This window comes from Zonotrichia albicollis, chromosome 4, assembly GCF_047830755.1.
Source record: "Zonotrichia albicollis isolate bZonAlb1 chromosome 4, bZonAlb1.hap1, whole genome shotgun sequence".
Lineage (NCBI taxonomy): Eukaryota > Metazoa > Chordata > Aves > Passeriformes > Passerellidae > Zonotrichia > Zonotrichia albicollis.
In genome coordinates, this window is record NC_133822.1 from 74,264,411 (window position 1) to 74,283,168 (window position 18,758).

Here is an 18,758-nt window from a genome sequence, read left to right on the forward strand (position 1 = left end):
TTTGTTCCTACACACGCTGGGTGGGACCTGCCTGCAAATTCGGCAGCTGAATCAAAGCAGGAACTGTGGGTCCCTGGCATTCTGGACAAACATCCTCAGCCCTCAGGTGCACTGTGTATTCTCAAGGTAAACTCACTGACTGGGATGAAAAACTTCAGCTCTTCCTGAAGAATGCTTCACTCAAAAATTACCCAATGGTAAGTAACCTTATGTTCATTTTGATGTTTTAGCTACTGCAGATATTTTGCAAAATATTTATCAGCTAGATGCTATGGCATCTAGTGAAAACTAAATATTTGGTGAAAACTAAATATTTCTCACACCAAGACACCATATTGGGATGGTATTTCACCTACCAAGCATAATCACAAATTAATCCAGCAAAGTGAGGCTCTGATGCCATAAGAGGTTCCTAACAGAAGTTTAGTTCCTCGATATACCATCACCATTTAAAGTCCTCCTAGCTGGAATGCAAACTGGATCAAATACTTCCAGTAAATGGTGATGTCCAGCTGGCACTGGGAGACTGAAGAGACATGAAGCATGAGCAGTCCCTGAGACTGTGTGGGTTGAAACCCATGGTACTGTGACAGATATAGTGGCAGTAACACGCAAACACAGCTGGCATTTGAACTCGCTTATTGGCACTGTCATTCCCTCAAGCAGGACAGCTGAAGCAGGTATGAGAGCAGTGCCTGCCAAATAGCCCAACTAAGCTACGATTCGATGTGGCTGAAAGTCAAGGTGGAACTGATTTTATAAAACTTCCTTTGGTTTAAACCCTTGCAAGGTGTACTTAAAATTGCATAGCTCAGATCCAAGCTACCCCTCCCAGCCGCGGCCAGAGCAGCAGTTAGGGATGATCCAGGGGAACTGGAGCACGCTCCGGCCAGCCCTAGCACAGCCCTCGCCGGGACCGCTGCATGCCGGCTCTGTGTGCCCATGGAGAAGGGTGTGATGCTTGCTAGTGGCCTCCCAGCTCCTCCAGCACCGGAGCACCTGGAGCAGCATCATTTCTCCTTGGCACGCGTGAATGCGCTGCTGCCTACACCTGCACGTTTCTTGTGTCCGTGTGTCTGCCCGGTCGCTATCCCTTGTTCCGCTGTGGCTGGGGCCGGGGAGGGGCCCGTGGCCGGGCCGGTTCCGCAGGACACGCCGGGGCCGCACGGCAAGGGCAGCGGTGCCGGCCCGGCCTGAGGGCGCGCCCCGGGGTGCCCCCGGCGGGCCGGGCTGGGCTCGGGCGGCTCCAGCGGTTCTGGGCGCTGGTTCGCAGCCGGGTTCCGCCCCCGGCCCGCCCGTGCCCGCCCCGCCGGCGTGGCTCCGCGGCCGCGCATTGTGCGCCGTGCGCTGCCCGGGCGGAGCTCCGTGAGGGGTCGCGGCCACTCAGCGCCCCCGACCCGCCGGGCCGGGCCGGGCCGGGCCGGGCCTCGCCGCCTGCTCTGCCCTCAGGGGCGCGGTGAGTGCGGGCCGGGCGCTGCGGGGGAAGCGGGTGGTGCGGGTCCGGCCGGCCGGGGCTCGCCCGCTGAGCTGCGCGCAAGGGCCGCGGGTCTGTGCCCGGCCCCCGCCGGGCGGTCACGGGCTGCGGTGCCGGGGGCTGCGGCTCCGAGCAGCCCCGGGCCCGGCGGCGGCCGAGGCTCGGGGCTCTCGGTGGCGGCCGTGGGCGAGGGGGCTCCTGGCTTTGTTCGTGGCTCTGAGCTGCGCTGGGTGAGACGCAGCCCTGGCAGCCTTTGGGAAGCCGCCTGGGAATGCTGGACGGAGCTCGGGCTCGCGGGTTTTACTGCCTTCAGCGTTTGTGCCTACACTGCTCTCCTTCTCTTCCAGTCTGTAATGGCCATCTCAGGTAACTGGACTTGGCTGTAAATGTGATTCCTGTGCTCTGACTACTGTAAGCCTTACTTACGCGAGTAAGACCTGAATGCATGAGTAAAATGTTCTTGCAGAATGATTTTGCATGTTTCCACCCTGAAATGCACAGCCTGCGATGGCTCATGCAGGAGATGGGCTTGTCCCTTTCAGCCTGTGTGTGTGTGCGCGGTCGTTGTTAGTTTTGGCAGCTCGTAAGGGATCATTGGTAAAGGTCCGGTGTCTTCGTGTTCTTCAGGAATGCATTAAGCTGGATGTATGCCTGTGCTTTGATATTGCAGAAGCAACAAGAGAGAACAGCCTTTAAAAAAGGTTAAAGGAAATTGTTTAGCTTTCCTAACGCTTGTCGTTTCCAGCTGGCATACTTGTAAGCAAGTCACGGTAAATTGCAGGAAACAATTAGGTTTTGTGTTTACTAGCACGTTGATGAATAATAGAAGATAGGTCTAAAGCTAAATTTTGATGCTTCATTTAAAATAAATTCTTGTCATTTCTTCTCTGTTGCACCTGTTAGCTCTTAGGAAAAGACAATTATTAGGTGATGATTAGGCAGCTTTCTTACAACTTTAATTAAAGGAATACTTCAGTATAGGCCAGCTATAGAATAATGGACCCACTTGACATCCTGTAGGTAGTTGAATGTAGAGCTGTGACGCTGCCTAGCAAAACTGTTCTTTGTCTGAAACTTCCCTCGTAGCCAAAGCAGAGCTGAAACTTCATTGTGGGAGTCAGGTGAATGCAGTGGATAAATCTAGTTCCTCTGTGGTAGACTAGCGATAAGCGACTTGTTATGAAGAGATTTCATGTCCATAATATACATCGTTGATTGAGTGACTTCATGCTTCATCTCACTGTTACTTATTAATGATCTGATTAGGGGAAAACTCTGAAAGGAATATGGAACTAAGACACAGTCCCAGTGGAACTCCATAAAAAAGACATTGCAGAGCAGACAGAGTATAAGAAAAATTTCCAGAGGTACTTACTCATCGCCCAAGACATAGCCAGATTTTGAATACTTCTAGCTTGTATTTAGGGTCCAGAGTTAATTGCTAGATTTTCAGGTATTGCTTTTCAGTATTCAGACTTTTATATCCAGAGTGCTTTGGGAGACAGTGAGGGAAATGTGTCTGTTGTAAGCCAAATTCTCTACCTTCAGTGCATAAGAAAATCACACCCTGAGCGCTTTAAAAAATCTGATCCTTGGGTTGCAGTCATAAGTCCTACCACTTCCATTCTGGAGGCACTTCCATTTAATTTGTGTAAATAGAATTTGTGTAGATAGAATTATAGTTGTAAAATCTAGCCATAATAAAGCCAGTGAAATTACTTTAATTATTTTTTTTTGTAGTGTAGAAGCTGTCGGGATTGATGAACAGCTCTGTAAATACTCTAATAGTATGTGGCACTTAATCTCTGAACAAAAGTAATAGGTAATGGCTAAAAATAGTATTTCCTCTTTCAACTGTAGAGTTAAATATGGATATTAACTGCAGCAAGATAGACTGGTCCAGAGCTGGAGGCTCAGATCATTCATGCTTGCTGACGTGGCCTACTTCTTCATTTTCCTTTAAAGTATCACTTTTGTGAGTGTGTTTGAAAATAAATCACAAATGCAAATCACAAAGCTGTTCTTTACAGTGCAAACTGGAGCATGTCTTGCTGCAGCATGAAGGCACTGTAATTTCTAGAACGTGTTCTGATCCCATGTGGCTCAGCACAAACTGCTGAGCTGCACTGAGGCTGTGCCTCCATTTACATGAGTGGCTGGTCTCACATGTGGGGAACAAAATCTTTGTGCCAGGGAGAACTGCTAGGGATGGTTCTGATCATTTCAGCAACATCCTTGTGCCAGGGAGAACTGCTAGGGATGGTTCTGGTCATTTAACACTGTTTGAAGTGGTGCAATGTCACTGCTCAATAAATGCCTTCATAAAAAGGTCAGTGAAAATTTGCCTCTCCAGTAGCCCTGTCACAGCCTCTCAAGAAACTGTTGAATTATGAGAGCTGGTGATTATCTGCCTCCATCTGTGGCCCGGGACTCACTGACACTGAGCACAAAGAAGAGACAAAATCCCAGTGCTTGTCCTGCAGCACATCCTCTCGGAGGTGTTGGCTTTCCCTCAGTTTCACAGGGTAACAGTGGTGAGTTTGAGGTGTCGCTAAAAGAGTGATTGATTAGCCAGTGCATATTTAGCCCTTGGAAGATGGAAAATAATGCATGGGGATGATTTAAATTAAGTGCTTTTATTCGCTGCTGTTAAAGAAATTCCTTGCCTGCTCTGTGTCTCAAGTTGGAGCTCTAGGCAATTTTAAAGCATTACTTAAGCTGTGGTTTAGGTTTCTTTAAACAGAAGAGTGAGGGAAGGTCTTTCAACAGGAAAAAATAGTAGATAAAGATTTTCTTGTTTAAGCCTTTTGTTTTTAGCAGCAGCAAATCTGTGTATATGGGAATGAGGAAAAGGGAGTTGCATGGAACTGAGCGAGGAGCTGTCGTGTGAGGTAAAATTCTGATATTGTTCTCTCAAGTCATCCTGGAAATGCATTTGCATTTAAAATTTCCAGGCGAACCAAGCCAGAGGAGCAGTGCAGAATGCTAAAATGGAACCTGACAGCTAACTGAAAATGCCACTCAGTGGTGCTGGGCATTCCTCTGCTCACACAATTGAGTTGAAGATTGTTTCTTTTAATGACTAGGGATCTGAAATGAAGACTTGTCCTGAAAACAAATAGGATGTCAATTTTATTATTAGATATTTTTACATGAAAGATGTTTACTTTCTGTCACATTATCCCGCAACAGCTTGAAAACTCCCAGAAGCTGTAAAGTGCAACTCCCTTTGTGCCCCTCAGATAGCCACAATATCCTCCTTTGTGCTGCTCAGGCTGAAATTCAATCTGCCTGGGAGGCTGCTGAGTGGCTTGGGGCACAGCTGTGATCCCAAAGATGCTGGTACCCCCACAGAGCTGCCTCCGTGTTGCTCGTGTGAGCAGAGAAAGCAGCAGCTCTGTCAGGAAACGTGGTGATGCGTTTCCTGAGCAAGGGTAAAGCCTGTTTCTGCTCGGGAGTGGTGAGATGCAGAAGCCAGGATGATGGCAGCTGGGGAGGGAGTGTGCAAGGGACCATGAACGGCATCAAAGGGATGGGTGAGTTTTGCCTTTTCGCGTGTCCCACTCGTGTGCCGGCAGTTACTGGCGATACACTGGCTGTGCAGGCACACCAGCGATGCAGAACAATCCAAGGAAGAGGAGAGAATGACTGGTGGGTTAATGTGTGCATGCAGTGTGCAAGGGCACCTGCAATCACAGGGCTGGAGCACATCAGGGGCCTGTGCCTGGCTGTGGCTGCTCAGTGCAGCACTGTACGGACAGCACGGGGTCCAGGATATCCCAGTTATATAGAGAATAACAGCTCTTCATTTGCACTTTGGGTAAAGCACATTTAGCTCCCTGCCATAACTGTAAGCTACTTGCCCTTGGAAAGTTTCTGCAGGAACAGAAAGGGACTGATTTCTGAGGAATGATTAAAAATACTTAATATAGATAGTCTGAGAAGCAAAGACTCCATTGATTTCAGGTGTGATTACCCAAGGAACATAATCTCAGCCTTTGCAAGGGGGTGTGATTAGACATGATGGGCTTCAAAAGAGAAGGTACCTTGAACATGAGGAAAAGCTGCTTGCAATGAAGCTAAGTAATCTTCCATGGAAAATGGTGGTAGCATTGTTTGGTGTGACACAAAGAGCTGGGGAAATGTTCTGCAGGGCTGGTCATTTGGAGTCCCATCTTCCCTGGCTGGGCTGTGCCTGGGGATTGGGGTGCAGGTTTGGAAGCAAAGCTCCTCAGTCTGCCAGGCCAGCTCCTCTGTTGGAGCTGCCTGCTACGCCCCCTCTGTGGTCTGCTGCAAGGGCAGTCATGCCCTGGTACCTTGGGTTTGTACGGATGAATTAGTGGGTCTCGTTCCATCTTCAGCTTCTGACGCAGGAAATACATGAGCATCACCTGGCTGCTGTTATTCCGTGAAATAACAAATGCTGGAGCATCTTGAATTCTGTTCTGATCATGTGGTGAGGGAATATAGGGGAGGCAAGTGATGGAAGGTGATCCAGTGGTGAGCACAGCAGACTGGGCCAGAAATACTACTGGGTTTGCATTGACTTTGTTAATTTGTGTTCCTGGAGCCATGATGAATTCTCCTCTTAAAGAAAAGCTGGAAAGTAACAGGCCGGGGGTGTTTTCCTGTTTCAAGTTTCAGCCGTAACTGGCAAAGAAAACCTAACGGATAGTCTGGGACAGTAATGGATAACCCAATGGATAGTCTGGGACAGCAACTGCCTCTTCCCTTGCTGAGCCCAGTAACAGGCACAGCTTGTTGGTGAAATGTGGAGAGCCATCTCAGAGGGTCGTGCAGCTCTGGGTTCTGCTGTGTTACTGCACTGTTCTGTTTCTCTCCTCAGATCCCAGCTGGGTGGGTCCATGCAAAGTCTGGTCAGACCCCTGAGAAGTACAGTGTGTGATAACCTGTGTCTCCTTGTTGGAGCAGGCAGTCTCTCCTGCACTAGATTTCTGCTATCCCACAATAAACTAAGAGTTTTTATAAACTACACGTGCTCTTCCTGCAGAACTGGTGCAGTTACAGGGGCTCCAAGATGGCATTGTTGCTAGATTGGGAGGAGTATATTTATTCTGATTCATAGTGGCTACTTTAAAAATTGGAGACAGTTTGTCTGTCTTCAGTGTGAATGGGTTATTGAAGGGCAGGCAGGTCATACATGGACAAGCATTTACAATGCTGGTTTAAGGATGAACCTCTTTTAATGAAGTGTAACTTGAGTCACAAAAGTTCCTCATCTGGTGATCTGGGGGAAGGGGGTCACATTTTCCATTCCAAGGTAGGTTCCCACCTTCCTTGGCAGATACCTGGCCTTCAGACCAGAACACTTAGCAGTGAAGTCTGGATCAATCCAATTCACAGTGCCTGCAAAAATACCTACCTGTGGTAATTCTGGCATCCCTGATGACAGAAAGTATTGGAAAATTTGAGAAAGACTTGGTTCTTATAAAATATCCCAGCCAGTTTTGTGAAACCAGGAAGCAGCTTGCAAAGTTCAGATAAGAAGCCAGATGTTGGCCCGAATTAGTGAGATTTGCTTGCATGAATCAAATTTGGCATTACAGCATGCTTGCCAAAGTAATTCTGTCATGTATAATTCCAGTGTGAGTTGATTTTCTGTTGTCTTCTCCATGACTTCTGTTCATTTATCATTAAGCTATTTCCTGGAGATACTCAGGCATAAGCGTGTGCTTGTGTGACTACCAGAATTGTCTGCAGTTACACAGACAGAAAATATTAATCCAGGGTAAAAGGTAAATTTTTCCTGTGTATACTGTGTTTCAGTCACCATTTCTCAGTTTACCTGAACATTTGATTTGAAGAATTATCCCAGCCCTGAATAAGATACGAGGTTTACACTTAGAATTTACTGTATGTGAGTACAATAAGCTTTCTTTTGCTGGTTTTAACATTGGTAATACACTTCTGGTATCATCTCTTTTAATTTTTTTGCTGGGAAAAGACTATGCAAAAGAATATTTATTAGCTGTTTTAAATTCAATTAACTTCATTTCCCTTTCATGGAGTTTTTAACAATGCCTAATGAGAGATGTAACTGAATTCCAGAGCTATTACTTCTGAATACATTGAGATCTTTAGTGAATTCTCATGGAGGTTTCTTGATCATTCACACTTTAATCCTGGCCTTTGCAATTATTTTGTAGCATAAGGAAGGTCCCAGAGATGCTAATTCTATTAGCCTTTGTCATGCCTGTTTAACAAATAGCTTCAGTTCCTCGTTTATCTGCCTTAGTATCTATTGTTTATTGGTGATTATTTTCTGCCTTTAAAGCCCTGGGCTGAGGCACTGAGACCACCCTGTGGTAGGCAGAGTGTAAACACAAAGCAAAGTGCATTCCCTGCCTTGCACATTCCCACTTTGATTTTATGGCTGTGTGAGGGAGATTGCTCACTGCCTTGTGCTCAGACCTCTACAGACACTCAGTTGCCACTTCAGCCACATTCAGAGAGTCAATCTCCAGCTTAGGGGAAAAAATAATTAAAATGGAGCACCATTGTTGTTGAAAAAAATTCTTGTGCTTGCTGGAAGATGCAACAATTTAAGTTTATGAAGATATCATGTGCATGCATAGGCAGAAATGTGATGTTCCTTCCTCTCTGCCTTGCCTTTGCTCTCACTCAAGCCAATGGGCTGATAAATGTTGGAAGTTGTGTATCCCCATCAGCCTCCTGGCTTGCTTGCCTTCCTTCAACAGCTTCTTCATCCACAGTGTTAAACAGCAGGAGAAGAAAAACACTTTATAAATGAAAATAATATCAAGTAATCCTGTGAAGAAGGGTGTCCTGCTGCCCCCACAGGTGGTCAAACTAGAGGTCATTTCTTGTCCCAAAGTCTGTTATGGCAAGAAGCATGATAAAAGCACCCTGAAATTGCAGATCATTGCATTGCTGAGCACAGACCCCTGTGTGGGGCGCTCTGAGCTCTGCCAAGACTGGCGCCTGGGTTTTGTGGGCAGCAGGGGTTCAGAGGCAGAGCTGGTGGGTGCTAGGGCAGCTAACTGAGCCAGGCTCCTTCCTAAGCATTTCTTAAGCATTCCTTGTTTTTCCTTTGGCTTTCCATGCAGGGACACAGAAGTACATGGGTAAACATGCAGACACACAGTGTTAACAGACTGAGCATGACAGCTGAGCCTTGAACCAGCATCCTGCTCTGCTGGGTGTGCAGTGGATCTAGATGGATCTAGATGGAGGTATTTCTTTATGGATCTAGATGATGCATTTCTTTATGGATCTGGATGATGTATTTCTTTATGGATCTAGATGATGCATTTCTTCTGCTGACACAGCTGCTGGAAAATGCAGATGAGGTTTGCCATTGTTTTCAGCCAGGAGGTGGCATGTCCAGGCAGAGCCTGGCTGGGCTCTCTGAGGGGATCCCCTCACTGCTGGGAAGGTTGGATGGTTGGATGCAGCTCTAAACTCTGGGACATGCCCTTGGATGCTCCTTGCTCCGTGCTCTTATGGGGAATGCGGAGAACGTTGCACGGCTGTTGGGATTCCTGCTCAGTCCATCTGAGCTTTGCAAAGCCTGGTGGAGCCTTGAGGAGCTCAGAATGACTTCCTGTCCCTGCCAGGCAATGTCCACATAACCTGGGGCAGTGCTCTGATCTGTGGGAGTGACCCAGCTCCTCATGGGATACAGTCTGGGGGTGGGATGTGGTTTGGGATGGCCCCGGGGATCGGAGACCTCCTGGAGGGACATGGTGGAGCTTAGGCAGTCATTGCTGCTGCCTGAGCTGGCTGTACCACTGTGCATGCATTCAGAATCCCAGATGGAAGCAAGGAAAAGCTTTTGCTTTGGCTCCCCCTTATTGGTGGGGTTTTTTAACCTCCTGCATCCACTGAGATGCACATTCTCCCACCTGCCTGTATGAGTGAGACAGCAGTGGAGCAGAGTTAGTCAGCTGATAAAGAACAGGAAAAATCAGTGGATTCAGTGGAATTTAAGGTCAGTTCATGCCACTGAGCAGCACAAAATGCTGTGCTGGAATGAAGTGCTGCAAGATGGTGCTTTGGTCAGGATTTGCAAAGTCATAGGGGATATTTGAAGCTGTTTAAGAGAGACTGGCTTTGATTATGCTTTAAAATCACTTTCTTTTGCTGACTACAGCAAAGCCCTTATCTTCCTACTGTGGGAACAGAAATCTCTAGGATGTGAGGGCTGCAGATCCTGCTCCGACCAATATTCAGTTTTTGTTGTTAATTTATGATGGTTTTGGCTTACTGTGAGGAAGTGAAGTGGATTGTGACGTTTTGGGAAGTGGCAGGAGATGTGTGGGAGTGGTGCCTCCAGCCCTGATGCAAACAGATCTCAGTGTTGATGCATTGACCCCGTGTGGAGAGCACAGCAGAAGGATCTGGCCCATCTGCCCGTGGGAGCTGCTGCCTGATCTTCATCTCAGCGGCGCCTTTGGAATCAGTGAGATGCTGACTCAGCACGGCATACGCGGAGTCCACCAGCCTTTTGTGACATCTTGGCTTTTTCTCCCTCGTTGCTTGAAAATGAAAGGATATACAAGTTTCCAGGTCTGTTTTTGAGTCATCTGGCTTCCTGGTGGGAGATTTTGTGGAAACACTGTCACTGTTCTGTAGTTACCCATAAATGATTGTGCCTAGAGTGTATCCTGGGAGAACACATGCTTCTATTTTTGCCTAATGCTTAATTATCTTTAGTTGTGCTGCATTCCCAGCAGCTCCCTCTGTCGAATTGTGGTCTGTGAGTCTGTGACTGAGGCTCCAAAGTTTGAGATTAATGAAAAAAAGCCCCCAACAAATAAGAATTCTAGACCTTTCAATACAACTGCTTTTATGCTATTTGGAAAATGCTTAGGAGCCTGCTCAATAAGGCCTGGGGGAAGAAATTGCCTGACTTGCAATTAACTTTTACTGAGTGTAATCACACCTTCAAGGTGGGATTGCCCTTGACAGTTAGAGAAAGTTTTTCCTGAATAAAACATCTAAGAAATGGTGCTTAGGTTTGTTCAGGCTTTTGAGCATCTTTCAGGTTTGGGGTTAGTTTTTGGGGAGTTTCCCCTCCTAGCTGGCTTTGCCTGGACGCGTGGCAGGTTCCCAGCACTGACCTGCTGGGAGGGAGTGGAGAAACAGTGCTCTCCAGTTGAACAGAAGTGATTTTGTGAAGGCTGGAGCCCTTATCGGTTGGTATTGTCCACCATCACAGATTCAGCAAGCTCCCCAGTATGCCTTGATACGCAGATTTCCCCCCCTTCACTTATCACCTAAGTTTTGCTATTGTAATTCTCCAGAGTTTGGTTTCATGTGTAGCAAAATGTTCTGGTTGGGTTGTGCCACTGGATCTAAAATCTAAATCGTGTTGTTCTTCAGTTACTTGCCATATTGGATCTCTAGTGTTTCCTCTGTTTTCATGGTAACTTGAAAGCTCTTCACCTCTACCATCTTTTGTTGAAGAAGCAGTTTTGTCCAGGTTTTAAATGGTATTGTTTTTATATCAGCTTTTTTTGCTCTGTAGTGCCTGGTGAGAGGCTGGTCCTTGAGGCTGAGTCTGTTTTTCATCCCCGTGCCCTTGTGCAGGCTCACAAATTCACAGAGTGCTGTATTGGTATCAGGAGGTCATACTCCTCCTTTGCTGGAAACAAACTCATCCATCCATTTGTGTGTGAACGTTTCAGTGCTCTTGAAAACTTTGGCAGGAGTGACAACATGACAGTGAAAGTCTCTGTGGCCAACCTGGCAAATGAAAATGGAGAAACAAAAGACACCACCATCCACACTGAAAAGGTTTTTATTGTGAAGTGCTTGAAGCTGCACAGAACTTCAGCCAAGCTGGCAGCCTGTTAGGTGGTCCAGGATAACTTGTTGCTTTATCAAGTGAAGGAGAATGGGGAAGAAATCTTAGGTTGTTCTTTAGACTGATGAGTTGGGGTTCCTTTTATTACCTTCTTTTGTGGTAAGGTTATTTATGTTTACTGATGCTAATACCAGTCTTGCCCCCAAGCTGCCCCTGAGGCATTTGTGTTTGTGTGTGCCCACCGCCCTGGCAGCTGGGTGCCACCGAGGCTCTGAGAGCCTCCCTCAGTCCTCCAGCAAAGGCCCAGTGCCAGCTGGCACCGTCCAGGAATCAGTGGGCTCATCCATTAGGCTTTTCTCTGATTAAACCAGCAGCCACCGTGCTGGAGCAGCTTCCAAACCACACTGCCCTCTGCAGCAGGCAGGGATTTCCTCCTGGATTTCTTGGCAGCTCATGAGCCAAACCAGCACCGCACCTGCCTGCCCTGCCATTGATCTGCCAGCCTGCTGGTGCCAGAGCAGCTGTGCAGCTGCTGTCTGTCTGTCTGTCTGGGTGAGGACAGATTGCCACTGCAGAGACCCAGGAAGCCATTGCATCAAAAACATAATTTGCTCTTTCAGAACACTGAGGTCCAAGTGGATCTCCTTCCCCCCACTGAAAGAACTGCGTGGAGGAGAAGGGGGTTGCATAAAATAAGATAAGATAGGAGGGAAATAAAGAGAGGAAAGAACTGAGCTGCATCCTGGCCATCTGTGTGCTGGGAGTGGAGCAGCTGCTCTGCCACTGACAGGCTGCTGTCTCTCCACTCAGTGCGCACAGACAAATGACAAATTTGTATCATGAACAAGACAGCTGAGGATTAATGCTACTAAATAGCCAGGTCACAAAATCTACCCTGAGGAGAAGCCTCCAGCTGCTTGAAAACCTTCAGAATCCTCTCCCTCTCGATTCACACTTCTTTTCAGAAGTGTACTGTTTGGGAGCCAAACAGAAAAAGCACACGTGATTCTTCTGGATCAAATCCGGTGTCTTTGCAGCACAGTCAGTTTTGGAACGTTGATAGGTTATCTAGAAACAAAGAGGAATGGCCAGCTGGAGTTAGAGTGGTGCTACTACTGTGCTTCAGATGAGTTAAGGATGTGTTTAATGCTCCATTAGCTCAGGGTCTGTCTGCTCCCCAGGGCTGCGCAGTTTCTCACAGTCCCAGGGAGTTGTGGAAGATGCTCTCCTTTTAATTGTGAAGAAAATGCTCTTTGCATCAAGTGCTGTGGAAAACAAGCAAGCACAAACTGCAAGGTAACAGACACAAAACTAAACAAAAATGCCAAAGGTAGGGTGTGCTCTTGTGAATGGCTGTAAATGCCTTTGTTGAAATATCAGGTGGGCACGCAAGGGGTATCTGAGGGATTCACCCGGGGCAGGGAATGCAGGGTTTACTTTTCCTCTCCCAGACCACAGGCTTTTTGAGGGGTCTCATGACAGCCTGCATCCTGATGAGTGCTGGTGACATCCATAGAAGAATACATTGTGTATCCAACCTAAAAAAATAAAATCCAGCACAACACAATTGTGGATACTCCTCTCCTGGAGTTATTAATGATGATAAAGATTTTCCAGAGATGAGTCACTGGCAAGTGCCCCTTGCTGAGCCTGAAGGACCATTCAGGCAGCTGTTAAGCCCTGAGAGTAGCTCTGCAACTGAGTCATTACGGAAAGTCTGAATGTGGTTTAGGGGCTCAAGGTGTTTCTCAGGGCTGTTGAGAGAGGTCATGATGGGATGGCAGTCTTTACATCACATATATTTGCTGTGTGGGACTATAAATTAGTGATAGCAGGAGCACAAAAAGATAGCTGAGTTGAATCCACGTGCTTTTGTGACAGCCCTGTAACTGCTGCTGCTTCTATTCAGCTCTTCTTTTTGTGTTAGTCTGTTTCCCACAAAGCCATCCCCTCCATGCTGCCTGCAGCACAGCAAGTCCTGACTGTGGTGCACAGCTTCTCCAGCCTCTGGCTGCTTTCACTTGTGGAGAATCAGTGGAGCCTGAACTTGGCACCCTCTGCAGAGGTCCAGGGCCTGCACTCACCCCACCCCAGACTCTGAGCTAAAGATAAGAGACCTGCTCCGTCTGCTGCCACAGTAACTTCTTCTCTGATGTCCAGGCATGTCAGCCTCACTCAGAGCAGGCACAGGCTTCTTTTAGATCCTCCTGTTATTCTCAAGGGCTTCAGGCAGGAGTGTGTGCTCTGAGAATGGCAGCAGATGCAGGCAGTGCTCTCATATTTCTGGGTTTCCCAGGGAAGCTTTTGACTAAGCAGCTGCCATCTCATGCAGAGTCAGAATCTGAGTCTCACAATGTGGTAGAAATGTCAGAGGAAATATAAGAAGTTGCTGCCCCCAGCTATTTGCTGCCTTTCTTCAAACTCTGCAAGGCTGCTGGAGCAGGCAGTTATCTTGCTATTGCATCTGGCAGCTTCAGCAAAGCTTCACCTCCTGGGCAGCAGAGCTGATGCCACTGGATTTACACAGGAGCAGTAAAACCCCGTGACCATCCTTGCTTTTGGGGCAGGAGGGACAGTAGTGGCATCATTGCTTAAATTTCTCTTTGCAGACTTGAAAGCAGTCTCTAATGAGCTTAGGATGAACTGCCTACTTCCTATTCTTAGTCAGTTTTTTTCCTGTTTCACTCATACTATTAAATGCAAGTGACAATTATTTCTGTTTTCAGGATTCATGACAGTGGAGTGCTGTCCATATAAGGATTCAACTCTTTATTTTTTCCTTTTTTTTTTTTGTTTCCCTGTAGTCATAGTGGCCATGGGAATTGAGAATTAAAATGTTTGCCATTGCTTTTGCCCAATCCCTGTCATCCATTCAGAGTTTTTGTTTGCCCCTGGGGCCTTGTGAGCATCTCCTGTAAAATTCGGCTGCATTTCTCCACATGCCTGTACCTGGTGCCATTGCTGGCATCATCTGTGATCCCCACCATGGAAATGGAGCCGTGAGAGAGGTGAATTCCTGAGAGGTGGTGTGCCAGGAGCCTCGTGGTGTGAGTAGAGATGTTCATGATAACCCTGGTGATCCTTGGAGCATGTTCAGCCAAGTCTACACAAGTGTGAGAAGGGACAGATAAAATTGTCGAGGGGGTTTGTGAGTTGTGACTTAATAATTCCTGTTTTGCCATGCAGACTGTGCATTCCTGCTGCACTGGAGGTCGCTCCTGGCTCTGCTCTGCTGTCAGGTGCCTCTCTCCCTCTCCTCATGCCCCTTCAAAGGAGCAGTGCCTTGGCTGAGAAGGGTGGGATCTGTTTCTCTGAGCTGGCTGTGGGTCCGGCTTGCCCAGGGCCCATCACTGTCCCAGTCTCCTCAGAGAGTTGCTGTTGTTCCTGATAGGAAGCTGCTGTTCCTGAAGGTGTTTCCCACATGGGGTCTGACCCCTCAGCAGACAGGCTGGGCATGGGGCTCAGGGTGAGGATGGCTCTGAGCAGGGCCTCCCCACCCTGCAGGAATTGTTCGTAAATAGGAGCACAAACTGACATGTTCCCGTTTTCTTTTCCCACCTCCCACAGCTCCTGGGAGTGAGGAAGGAAGCCAGTAAGAAATGTTGATGTTGGCATTTGGCATTTCAGTCAAAAGCAAAGATGAAGTAGAATGCTTTTTATGCTTTTATTTTGTGGTGGGCAGAGAAGTGTTGCTGCAGAGGTAATGGCAGGCTGCTGCCTGGATTTATTCAGTTCTCAGATTCAGGGGGAGAACACTTGGCAGTTTCTGTCTCTGAGATCCCTGAAGTGACTGAGCCAGGAAAGGAGATCCAGCATGTTCTCAGCTGAAAGTCTTACAGAATGACCTCGTTTACACTCACTGCATCCTCTAGCATGACAACCCTTTAAATGCTACTTCAAAAATTGATGAGTGCTTTAATGGAAGCAAAGGAAAGACTTTTCTGTTTTGTCCTGAAAGGGCTCATGGAGAGTTCAGAGGGAACTTTTAGTGCCTGGTTTTGCCGTGCCCACCCGTCCAAGAGCTCATCTCCTTGAGTTAACCTGGAGCTTTAATGTTTTATTGAAATCACTCTGGGGCGTTGACTTTAATGTGAGACCTATAAATGGGCAGCCTGTAAACCAAGGCACTGATACATCAAAGGTGAATTTAACTTCAAATTATGCACACTAGGAATAGGATTTTCTGGCCCTTTTCCTGCTGAAATTGTTCAGTATTTTTCTATGATTTTCATGGAGACAGAGCTAAGACAGTGCCGAATGAGAGATTCTAAATATGAATTCCTGGAGCTGGGAGTGTGACGAGAGCTTTTAAGCAGGAGCCTTGAGTATTGAAAAAGTCATAATCTGAGATAAAATGGGGGATATATTGATGCTTTTAGACCGTGTCAATCCTGTAATTAGTCCCTTAAATTTACAATTTTGTTTGTAGTACATTCTAGCTTTCTCTTTGTCTCCAGAGTTAAATTTGACACTTTCTAATCCAGAGCTTTCTGTAACTTTTTCATCTGGCTTCTTTTAAGAGTAGCACAAAGGATTTTCAGGAGAATTACTTCCTTTAGGTTTTAATCTTCATTAGTTTATGTCCTCAGAGATATAAAAGCAGTCTCAGTGTAACTAATGCAAAGGAAAAGAAACTCAGAATGTATGCAACAGAAACAGGCTGCCAGGAGTAACATTTTGGTTTTGAACAAATTCACAAACAGCATCACTAACCACACTGCACCTTTTGCTCCTCTGCTTCACATGTAGAATTTACCTGGAAATTGTACTGCCTGTGGCTCAGAGCAGTTGGGGATGAGCTTGGATTTTGTGGCAGCTTCAGGGTCCAAAAGCCTCTGTTAGTCCTGTTTGTGTCCGTGCTGGTCAGGAGGTCTCTAAAGCTACAGAATTCCTGAAGGTAATTTTGGGTCATGAACAGGGATTCTTCTGAGAGCCTCACGTGTCTGCTGTCCCTGGAGCCAAGTGTAGGCCAGCAGTGTGTGCCTGAGAACACTGCCATGCAATTCTGAAATCCTGCTGCTGGGAAATGCTTGGCTTAAGGAAAGGCATCAATACTTGATGACAAGTGAAATCTTCATTGCTTTATCTGCCAAAGAATGCACCAACTGCTCAGCTGGAGAAAGGAATATTTCATTACAGTCTCCCAGAACTTCTGTACAGCAACATCATGAGTTGGGTTTTTCTAGGCATTCTCTTTTTCTCCTGAACCTATAAGTATTTTAGGTATACTGAATGTTCAATAAAGGCAAGATAAACGTATTTCAATAAGTTTAAAAAAAAAATTATACTTCACGCTTGCATTGATGGAATAGCTGGGCTTTAATCATCAAAGTTAAGTGTCAGTTTAAGTAAAAAAGGCAGTGCAATTTTATTCTGAAATGACCCCCTTAAATCCTAAAGAGTAGCACTATAATGTAGGTTTATTATCCTGGCTTATCAAATTATCACTGATTATAGGCAAAATGGAGGATTTATTTTTTAGTCTGCTAGCATAAAAATGTCAAAGCAGGTTCTCCAAGCAAAACACTGTTTTCACAGAATCACAGAATCACAGAAATTCTAGGTTGGAAGAGACCTTTAAGATCATCAAGTCCAACCCATGTTCTAACGCCTCAACTAGATCATGGCACCAAGTGCTTATGGGTTTTCATACCCATAAGCACTTCATTTTTTGTGAACAAATCAGCTATTATTGTGCTCTCTGTTGATAATATCTCTCTGAAGTCAGGAGGTGTTCTGCTATTGATAAGGGTGATTTAAAGGGCGCAGACACCAGTGGAAAGAATGGTCTCATTTTATTGTGAGTTTTAAGGCAGCACAAAAGTAAAGTGATACATCTGATAAAACTGCATGCTTGGCTTTAGCAGCAAGCAGAAGTCAGAAAGGTAATGCACCTAATCAGTGCTGTACAAGAGAAAGATTAGTGATTGAGAGAGATGGAAACATCACCAAATGCCTCAATACTCCAGCACCATGCGGAGCCCACAGTCCCTGGGGAGCCCTTCCTGGCAACTGGGGAAATGCTACCCAGTGCTTCCACCCACAGGAGGGGTCTCTGAACTCACCCCAAAATGGGCCCAGCGTTTATGGGCACAAACCAGCAAGTCCAAGTGGCTGGGTTGCATTTTACCACAGAAACTCGTGGATCTGATAGCCCACATGCCAACACAGGGACCAGGGCGTGGCTGGGAGAGTTTCCCGTAAAATACCCCATAAAATACCCCACAGCCAAGTCTCTGCTCATGTCAGCTGGGAAAGGTTCTTGAAATGCTGCGTTTCTTGCAGGTAACTGCACAGGTGATGTGAAAGGCTCTAAAGCAGTGGGTTTGGTGTTAAACAGAGAGCCCCAGCATGTCAGCCATGGATTTTTAGCTCAGTCACACTGGTGGTGTCAGGCACACATTGCCCAGGGTGCCTGGTGTGAGGCAGCTCTGGCCGAGGCCTGCTGCTCATCCTCAGCACACAGTGGGATCTCTCTGGGTGACCATGTTTGTACCTTGGGTTTTGCACCACGTCCCTGTGTGGTTTGGTTGCTGTGTTATCTCCTGTGTGCTGCTGATGCATTTTGTTGCGGTGTTGTCTCCTGATGCATTCTGTTGCTGTGTTGTCTCCTGATGCATTCTGTTGCTGTGTTGTCTCCTGGTTGCTGTCCCGACCCTGGCCCAGGGGCTCAGACCAGCAGTGCAGGGCTCTGCAGCTCTCTGTGAGCTGCTGTGCTCGTGCTCCTCAATGCATTGCAGGCAGAATGCACTGACTTTGCCCAGTGCTCTAAGTTCACCTAAAATTAGTGGTAACAGAGTGAAGGAGCAGACAAAGGCGGAATATAAGGGGATTGTTTTGTTCTCTGAAGTGCAGCAAACATTAACTTTAAAATACATATTTTTAAATGCGTGCAGTCACATCCTTGCAAAGTGAGTGTGAAATGTTACGAAACAAAACCCAGAGTGATTTATAGCGAGGATGAACTAAACCAAAAGGGACGTATATGTATTTTAGTTAAATTTAGCAGGGTGTTAGAATTGGTACTAAAAACTGCAAAGTGCAAGGCATGAAGAACTGTACTCAGAATGTGGGTGCATGTGAATACCACTGTGTATCTGTGTGTATGGTATGTGCATGTGTGTATATATATCTATATATGTGTGTGTGTGAGTATATACACACACACATATATTACTTGCCTAATAGTGTTCTATATTTATTGGCCAGGTATTTGAAAAAATAATCTTTTAGTTATGAAGGTGTTTATTTTGGGGTTAGAAGTCACATAATTCTTAATTCTGTCCTGTTTACTCACTCTGGGTTTGTTAGTTGTGTTAATAGTCACCACAGAGGGGCACTTGAGGACCAGCCCAGGGCAGGCGGGGATATTGTACCCATCATTTGAAGCCCTAAAGAAAGAATTCCCAGTATTTCTAAATTTTTCATGTAAGGCTTTCTTGGGCCTTCCAGGACAGCTGCTCTCCAAAGCAGATCGCAGTAGATCTTGCAGCA

At 46.5% G+C, this 18,758-nt stretch overlaps 1 protein-coding gene across 6 annotated transcripts in view; it reads left to right on the forward strand.

Annotated features, from left to right (window-relative positions):
• Positions 1–1,068: 1,068 nt before the first annotated feature.
• Positions 1,069–18,758, forward strand: part of PRR5 (proline rich 5) — a 61,514-nt gene continuing 43,824 nt past the window's right edge. Inside the window, exons 1-2 of one of the 6 annotated variants that reach the window (XM_074540165.1) lie at positions 1,311–1,456; positions 1,822–1,904. The gene's annotated coding sequence lies outside the window, so the exon portion shown is untranslated. Of the gene's footprint in view, positions 1,457–1,821; positions 1,905–16,141; positions 16,162–18,758 lie in introns of those variants that run through there. The other 5 variants (XM_074540164.1, XM_074540167.1, XM_074540169.1 and 2 more) reach the window with 5 other exon arrangements.